Raw genomic sequence first — 7,500 nt, forward strand, 5'->3', positions numbered from 1 at the left:
AAAGATCGCCAACTGGTGGCCATTTTGATTAAAAAAAAAAAAAAAGTGTCAAACACGTCCTCAACCATTTCTCGGACCTGCATTTACCTATGTTGTTTAAACTTGGCGCACAGATAATGAATAATGGCTTACATATGCACGTCTTTCTTTTTCTGAGCTCAGATCCAAGATAGTCCAACTGGTGGACATTTTAGTTCTTAAAAAAAAAAATTTAACTTGATATTTCATACATCCTCCACCATTTACCAACGGTGTTCAAACTTGGCACACAGATGAGTGACGGCTGATGCGGTCACTCGTATGCTGCCGAATGAAGTTAAAAGTTGAAACCTACTGTACCTCCTTACTGGCCGAGTACGTCTTAACGTCATACGTTTCAGGCATACCTGAGTGCATCAGGGCAATTTAAATTTATTTTTTCACATCTCAGAGGCAGACCGGCAGTATTCTGGGCCCCCGAGCAAAAGGAGCACATTTCACATGCAGTCTTTAACAGCCCCCTTGTATGACGTTAACTTTTAAGTATGTTATACGTGCACATTGCATTTCTGGACCCTGGGTATTGGCTTGAACGTTTCACTGCTCGATGCCGAAGTTCAGCATTATTTGGAATCATTTTCAAATTAACCCAATTTAAAAACCATCAATTCACAGCCACTCAATAACAATTGTGGGCACGGCACCGATCCGGTATGATATCCACTTGATGTGTGCACAATATTATCACTTTATAAATCGCTATCGGTATCAGTCTTTTTTTCTTTTTTAATAGGAAAATATTTTTAAATAAAATTTTTTAATTTTTGAATTTTAAATTCAAAAATTCATTGAATTTTTAAATAATATTTAAAAAATGGTTAATAATAATAATAATAATAATAAGTAATTGGTTATCGTCAAATTTTCTAAATCGGCCGAGCACAACTTGTGTGTATATACTTGGTTAAGGATAGTTTAAGGTAACTGGTATAAAGCATGAAAATTCATGTATGGACAGATTTTAATCGGAACTCAAAACGATTCATTAACTGCACAGAATTTTATTTGTAAACGGTTCATTAAAAAGAAAAAAAAAAATCACCAACATTGTGACAAGTCAAGTGTCACTTGTTGAAATAAACGGCCGTTTACTCCAACTAATTGGAATCCAGGCCACAACTGGCTCCATGGCTCAAAGTGTGGATACCATCTTGTTGAGTATGGTCATCTGAGTACATGGTGGGAGGCAACACTCACTGACGACAGAGACAATACGTACATGCATGTACCTACCAGTACATAAATGACCTACTGACAAAACTACAGTCCCAGCCAGACTCGCTGTGGAAGGTCTAACTGTTTGAAAAAAAAAACAAAAAAAAACTGCTTGTACCTCCTCCTTCCAACAAATACAAGTGCTGTTACCAACCGAGAACGAACAATGTGACAAAAACCTGTCTGCAGAATAAAGTTACAGTTTCATTATAAACTTTTTTAAAGTAAATCAGTGAGCATCACAATAGCTATTCTGCTCAACTGAGACAATAAAGAACACTTTAAAAAAAAATTTTTTCGTGAAATATCCAACTGTACAGTGCTTCACAAATCATTTTTGAGTGCGATAACAAAAAAATTTCTAAAACTCAATAACACTGTTGCAAAGTTAGGTCTTATCAAATACTAGTATCTTTAAACACAAATTCCGGTTTTCCACCACAAAGGTACACCAACCTTCTTTACAAACCCTCTCTGTTTCCACCCGAACATAATGCATCAGACTTGCCTGTGCGATTTTGAGATATTAAGTAATATTTTCATTTCACCATTAAAGGTGTTTCCCCCTGGAAATTACGACGACAAAATACATTTGTCGTTTTGTTAATGCTCAGTCCAATATCACAAATCTTCATGTTGGAAATAAAAAATTGGGAGCGATTCCAAACAACATCTCCAGAAAGCACTGACTAACCCCTGCCGAAGCTGTTTGACCACAAAGAGGAACAGTCATCTGCACGGAGTACAATGATTAGCTCTGCAATTTAATACAGTACGGGCAATTTTTTTTTTATATTTAATGAAATGAATCAAAATCAGTCTTTCATGCAATGGATAACGACCGCAGAATAGACTCAAATTGTATTATTGCAAAAGTCTTAAACAAGGATTCCATTTGTTTGTTTTTTTGCCTTCCAACACAGGAAATTTGGATGAAGACACAACAAATCTGCTGCTGTCTCTGTCATAAATGGATGAGGTGTGTGCATGTGTCAGGCTTTTTGTGTCTGTTAATTACCTACTGTCATGGCCAAAAATATTGGCACCCTTGCGCTTTTTTTCAAATAGCTCACAATTTTCTCGAAAAATAAGTTGAAATTGACAAAAGTATTTGGTCTCCACAATTCATTATTACACTGTTAACATTACAGAACCTTTGTTTTTGATTCTTCCTTTTAAATCATAAAATAAAAAGAAATGGCATTCACAAAATTATTGGCACCCTCGACTTAATATTTGGGAGCACAGCATTTGGACAAAATAACTGCAGTCAAGCACTTCCTATAGCCATGAATGAGCTTCCTTCACCTCTCTACTGGTAGTTTGTCCCACTCTTCTTGGGCAAGCTGCTCCAGTTCTCCCAAATTTGAAGGGTGCCTTCTCCCAACTGCTGCTTTCAGATCTCCCCACAGGTGTTCAATGAGATTTAGATCTTGACTCAATATGCTGGCCACTGTAAAACAGTCCAGCATTTTTTGACATGCATTTGGGGTCATTGTCCTGCTGCAAGACCCATGATCTTCGACGGAGATCCAGCTTTCTGACACGGGTTGAACATTGTCCTCCAAAATGCCTTGGTAATCTCCTGATTTCATGATACCATGCACACATTCAAGGCACCCAGTGCCAGAGGCAGCACAGCAACTCCAAAACATCACTGAATGTCCTCCATATTTGACTATGGGGAAGGTGTTCTTTTCTTTCAAGGCTTCATTTTGTTTTCTATAAACATAGAGATGATGTGCATTACCAAAAAGCTCTAATTTGGTCTGAACTGTCCACAGGACATTCTCTCAGAAGGATTTTGGCTTGTTCAGGAGTGTTTTGGCAAACTCCAGTCAGGCTTTCTTATGTCTCTTATATGTGTCTCTTACATGTCTCTGTCTCTTACATGTCTCTGTCTCTTACATGTGTCTCTTACATGTCTCTGTCTCTTACATGTCTCTGTCTCTTACATGTCTCTGTCTCTTACATGTCTGTGTCTCACATGTCTGTGTCTCTTACATGTCTGTGTCTCTTACATGTCTGTGTCTCTTACATGTCTGTGTCTCTTACATGTCTGTGTCTCTTACATGTCTGTGTCTCTTACATGTCTGTGTCTCTTACATGTCTGTGTCTCTTACATGTCTGTGTCTCTTACATGTCTGTGTCTCTTACATGTCTGTGTCTCTTACATGTCTGTGTCTCTTACATGTCTGTGTCTCTTACATGTCTGTGTCTCTTACATGTCTGTGTCTCTTACATGTCTGTGTCTCTTACATGTCTGTGTCTCTTACATGTCTGTGTCTCTTACATGTCTGTGTCTCTTACATGTCTGTGTCTCTTACATGTCTGTGTCTCTTACATGTCTGTGTCTCTTACATGTCTGTGTCTCTTACATGTCTGTGTCTCTTACATGTCTGTGTCTCTTGCATGTGTCTCTTGCATGTCTCTGTCTCTTACATGTGTCTCTTGCACGTCTCTGTCTCTTACATGTGTCTCTTGCACGTCTCTGTCTCTTATATGTGTCTCTTGCATGTCTCTGTCTCTTATATGTGTCTCTTGCATGTCTCTGTCTCTTATATGTGTCTCTTGCATGTCTCTGTCTCTTATATGTGTCTCTTGCATGTCTCTGTCTCTTATATGTGTCTCTTGCATGTCTCTGTCTCTTATATGTGTCTCTTGCATGTCTCTGTCTCTTATATGTGTCTCTGTCTCTTGCATATCTCTGTCTCTTATATGTGTCTCTGTCTCTTGCATGTCTCTGTCTCTTGCATGTCTCTGTCTCTTGCATGTCTCTGTCTCTTGCATGTCTCTGTCTCTTGCATGTCTCTGTCTCTTGCATGTCTCTGTCTCTTGCATGTCTCTGTCTCTTGCATGTCTCTCTCTCAGCAGTGGGCTCCTCCTGGGTCTCCTACCACAGAACCCCCTTTGGTCGAGTTGGTGACGGATGGTGCGAGTTGAAACCGTTGTACCTTGTGTGTAAAGATCAGGTTGAATCTGTTTGGCAGTTGATCGAGGTGTTTTCTCCACCATTCGAACAATCCTTTGCTGCAATCTTCGATCAAGTTTTTTCTTGTGGCCACATCCAGGGAGGTTGGCTGCAGTGCCATGGGCCTTAAACATCCTGATAACATTGTACACAGTGGACACAGGGACATCAAGGTCTCTAGCGATGGACTTGCAGCCTTGAGATTGTCCATGATTGGCTGCAATATTGTGTCTGACCTCCTAAGACAATTCTCTGGTTTTCATATTTTTCTGCATGCTCATTGTGGTACACACAGTGACACAAAACAGCAGGATGACTCTTTTTCTCTATTCAAACTGGTCGAATGAGCAGTTTTTATATTGCAGGCAACTCCAACTCAAAACAGGTGAAGTCAATTCCAAAGTAAAGAAGCATCACCTGCTTGAAATCTAATTATTTCAAACAACTTCTAAAAAGTGCCAATAATATAGTTGGGGCCATTTTAGGGTTTAGTAATTTTTTCAGCATTTTTTTTTGTTTTGTTCCACTGCAAAGCAAAGAAATACATACGTGGACACCAAAAGATTTTTTCATTTCAACAATTTTTCTGGAAGAAATGGTGCATTATTTGTAAAAAATGCAAGGGTGCCAATATTTTTGGCGATGACAGTACGTACGACTGGAATGTACCTTTTCACCCTTTAGACTGCCAAAATCCCTTCGACCTTTGAAGACCCTTCAAGACCCTTAAGACTACCAAGACCCCAAAAGACCTCAAATTATCACCTCTGCTACCGAAGGTGAAGGAGGTTATGTTTTCACCCCTTTCTGTATAGGATACGTCAAACTTGTGGATGGATCCGGATGAAATTTGGTGGGCAGGTTTGTTGTATGACAAGGCCGAACCGATTAGATTATGGTGAAGATCCGGATCCGACTACTAGAATTTTGAAGCAATTCTTCACTATTGAGAGATTGAGCCAAAATGATATATCACAGGATATCTCAAAAAGTTGTGGACGGATTCAGATGAAACTTGGTGGACATGTTGGGTGGGTGACAAGGAACAATTGATTCCATTTTGGTGAAGATCCGAATCTGACTCTGGATACGATAATTATTTAATTTTAAGTGATTCTTCACCATTGAGATGGGACCAAAAATGATATATAGCATGATATCTCAAAAAGTTGTGGATGGATTCAGATGAAACTTGGTGGACATGTTGGGTGGGTGGCAAGGACAAATTGGTTCAATTTCGGTGAAGATCCGAATCAGACTCTGGATACGATAATTATTTAATTTCTTCAGTGATTCTTCACCATTGAGAGATGGGGCTAAAAAACGATATATAGCACGATGCTTCTTGGATGGGAAAACAAATTTTGTACAGATTCGCAAAAAAAAACGCACAAGGCCATGAAGACCACTGAAAATTTGGTCCAACGGACCAACGGGACCCCTAATCATCTTAAACATCTCAATCAGATCCCCTCGCAATCACCTCCTTTCCAATGTTTAAAGTCGTGTCTCCTTCAAACGCTCATAGTTTGGTTTCGCTCGCCCTGGAATCAATCTTACAACGCGACGGTCTACCCTCTGTGCAGACACAATGAAGAGGAAATGACAGCATTGCTAAATAAGGTGTCAGTCAGTACCCAGTCATGTTGACCCAAATAACGAAGAGATCCAATTTAGAGCACATACAAACCGAGAAGCTGTGGACATTGTCCCGTTAAAAATCAGAGCAACTTGATGAAAGAAGCAGATCATCACCGAAACCTCCTCAACTGAACAACAAATCGACTCCAGGCTCAGGAGGGCTTCCTCGGTCGTCAAAACGTCACGACCTGGTCCTCCAAAACGTCCCGACCTGGACCTGGTCCTCAAAACGTCACGGCCTGGACCTGGTCCTCAAAACGTCACGGCCTGGACCTGGTCCTCAAAACGTCACGGCCTGGACCTGGTCCTCAAAACGTCACGGCCTGGACCTGGTCCTCAAAACGTCACGGCCTGGACCTGGTCCTCAAAACGTCACGGCCTGGACCTGGTCCTCCAAACGTCACGGCCTGGACCTGGTCCTCCAAACGTCACGGCCTGGACCTGGTCTTCAAAACGTCACGGCCTGGACCTGGTCCTCCAAACGTCACGGCCTGGACCTGGTCCTCCAAACGTCACGGCCTGGACCTGGTCTTCAAAACGTCACGGCCTGGACCTGGTCCTCCAAACGTCACGGCCTGGACCTGGTCCTCCAAACGTCACGGCCTGGACCTGGTCCTCCAAACGTCACGGCCTGGACCTGGTCCTCCAAACGTCACGGCCTGGAACTGGTCCTCCAAACGTCACGGCCTGGACCTGGTCCTCCAAACGTCACGGCCTGGACCTGGTCCTCCAAACGTCACGGCCTGGACCTGGTCCTCCAAACGTCATCCATCAAAATTAATTAATATAAATAAATAAATAATTCCATACTTCGGGCCCTCGGAGAATTCCGTCACATCGTCCGGTATTTATAAAAAGATAACGGCAAACGGACACAACACCGGAGCAAATCGTCAATAAAAAATAGGAATTAAAACATAAAATGTATTCCCAGAAGCTTTGCCGCACGGCACACAGATTCAAACTTACGTGCAGTTAAAGAGCGGATTTTATACTTCTGTATCACGCATGTTCGTGATGAGGCGGTACGTGCGAACGCATGCAGAAACACCCCCCCCCCTCCAAAATAAAATAAATAAATAAAAAACACCGAAATCCACTCAACTCCCACGGAAAGGGCGCCTGAACTTCCGTTTCAAAGGGCACAAGAAACTTTGGATAAGATAAAGAAATTAATAATCACTCTCAGGTTTCAATTTAAAATCCACTTTTATCAAGCGATGTCACCAGCGAATTGCTGATTTTTCTGACTGGAAACAAAAAAAAAACTAATAAAAAGATGATTGGCGAAACCATCCTAGTTCAATAACAACTTGATATACACCTTAAAACAACGGCAACCGATGCTCTGTTTAAAGTGCGTGTTGAATCGGATTCAACGCTGTACAGCCGACGGGAACCTGTCACAACGTCCCGCAATCTCAGCATGTGCATGAACAGCCGATTTATCATGAAAGAGAACATTGCGTAATGAATGTAGTTCCAGACCTAGTTTTAAACCGTCGTCCCGATCTGTTTCGCAGGCAAGGTTATGTATGCATCAATGGGTGTGAATCCCTCGGGTGGACGTTAAACGGGAGTCCCGTCTTCCGGCATTAAGTTGGTGGACTTTAAAGATCCCATGGTGTCCTTCA

The 7,500-nt window shown here is 41.5% G+C and overlaps 1 protein-coding gene across 2 annotated transcripts in view; it reads right to left on the reverse strand.

Annotated features, from left to right (window-relative positions):
- The window catches only part of LOC147034747 (pleckstrin homology domain-containing family A member 1-like), a 149,196-nt gene extending 142,178 nt beyond the window's left edge, over positions 1-7,018 (reverse strand). For both annotated transcript variants that reach the window (XM_085888215.1, XM_085888231.1), the window contains exon 1: positions 6,836-7,018. The gene's annotated coding sequence lies outside the window, so the exon portion shown is untranslated. The remainder of the gene's footprint in view (positions 1-6,835) is intronic.
- Between the last annotated feature and the right edge of the window lie 482 nt (positions 7,019-7,500).

The sequence above is a fragment of the Eptatretus burgeri genome, chromosome 1, assembly GCF_056783735.1.
Source record: "Eptatretus burgeri isolate ZD-2024b chromosome 1, Ebu_testis_v1, whole genome shotgun sequence".
NCBI classification, from domain to species: Eukaryota; Metazoa; Chordata; class Myxini; order Myxiniformes; family Myxinidae; genus Eptatretus; species Eptatretus burgeri.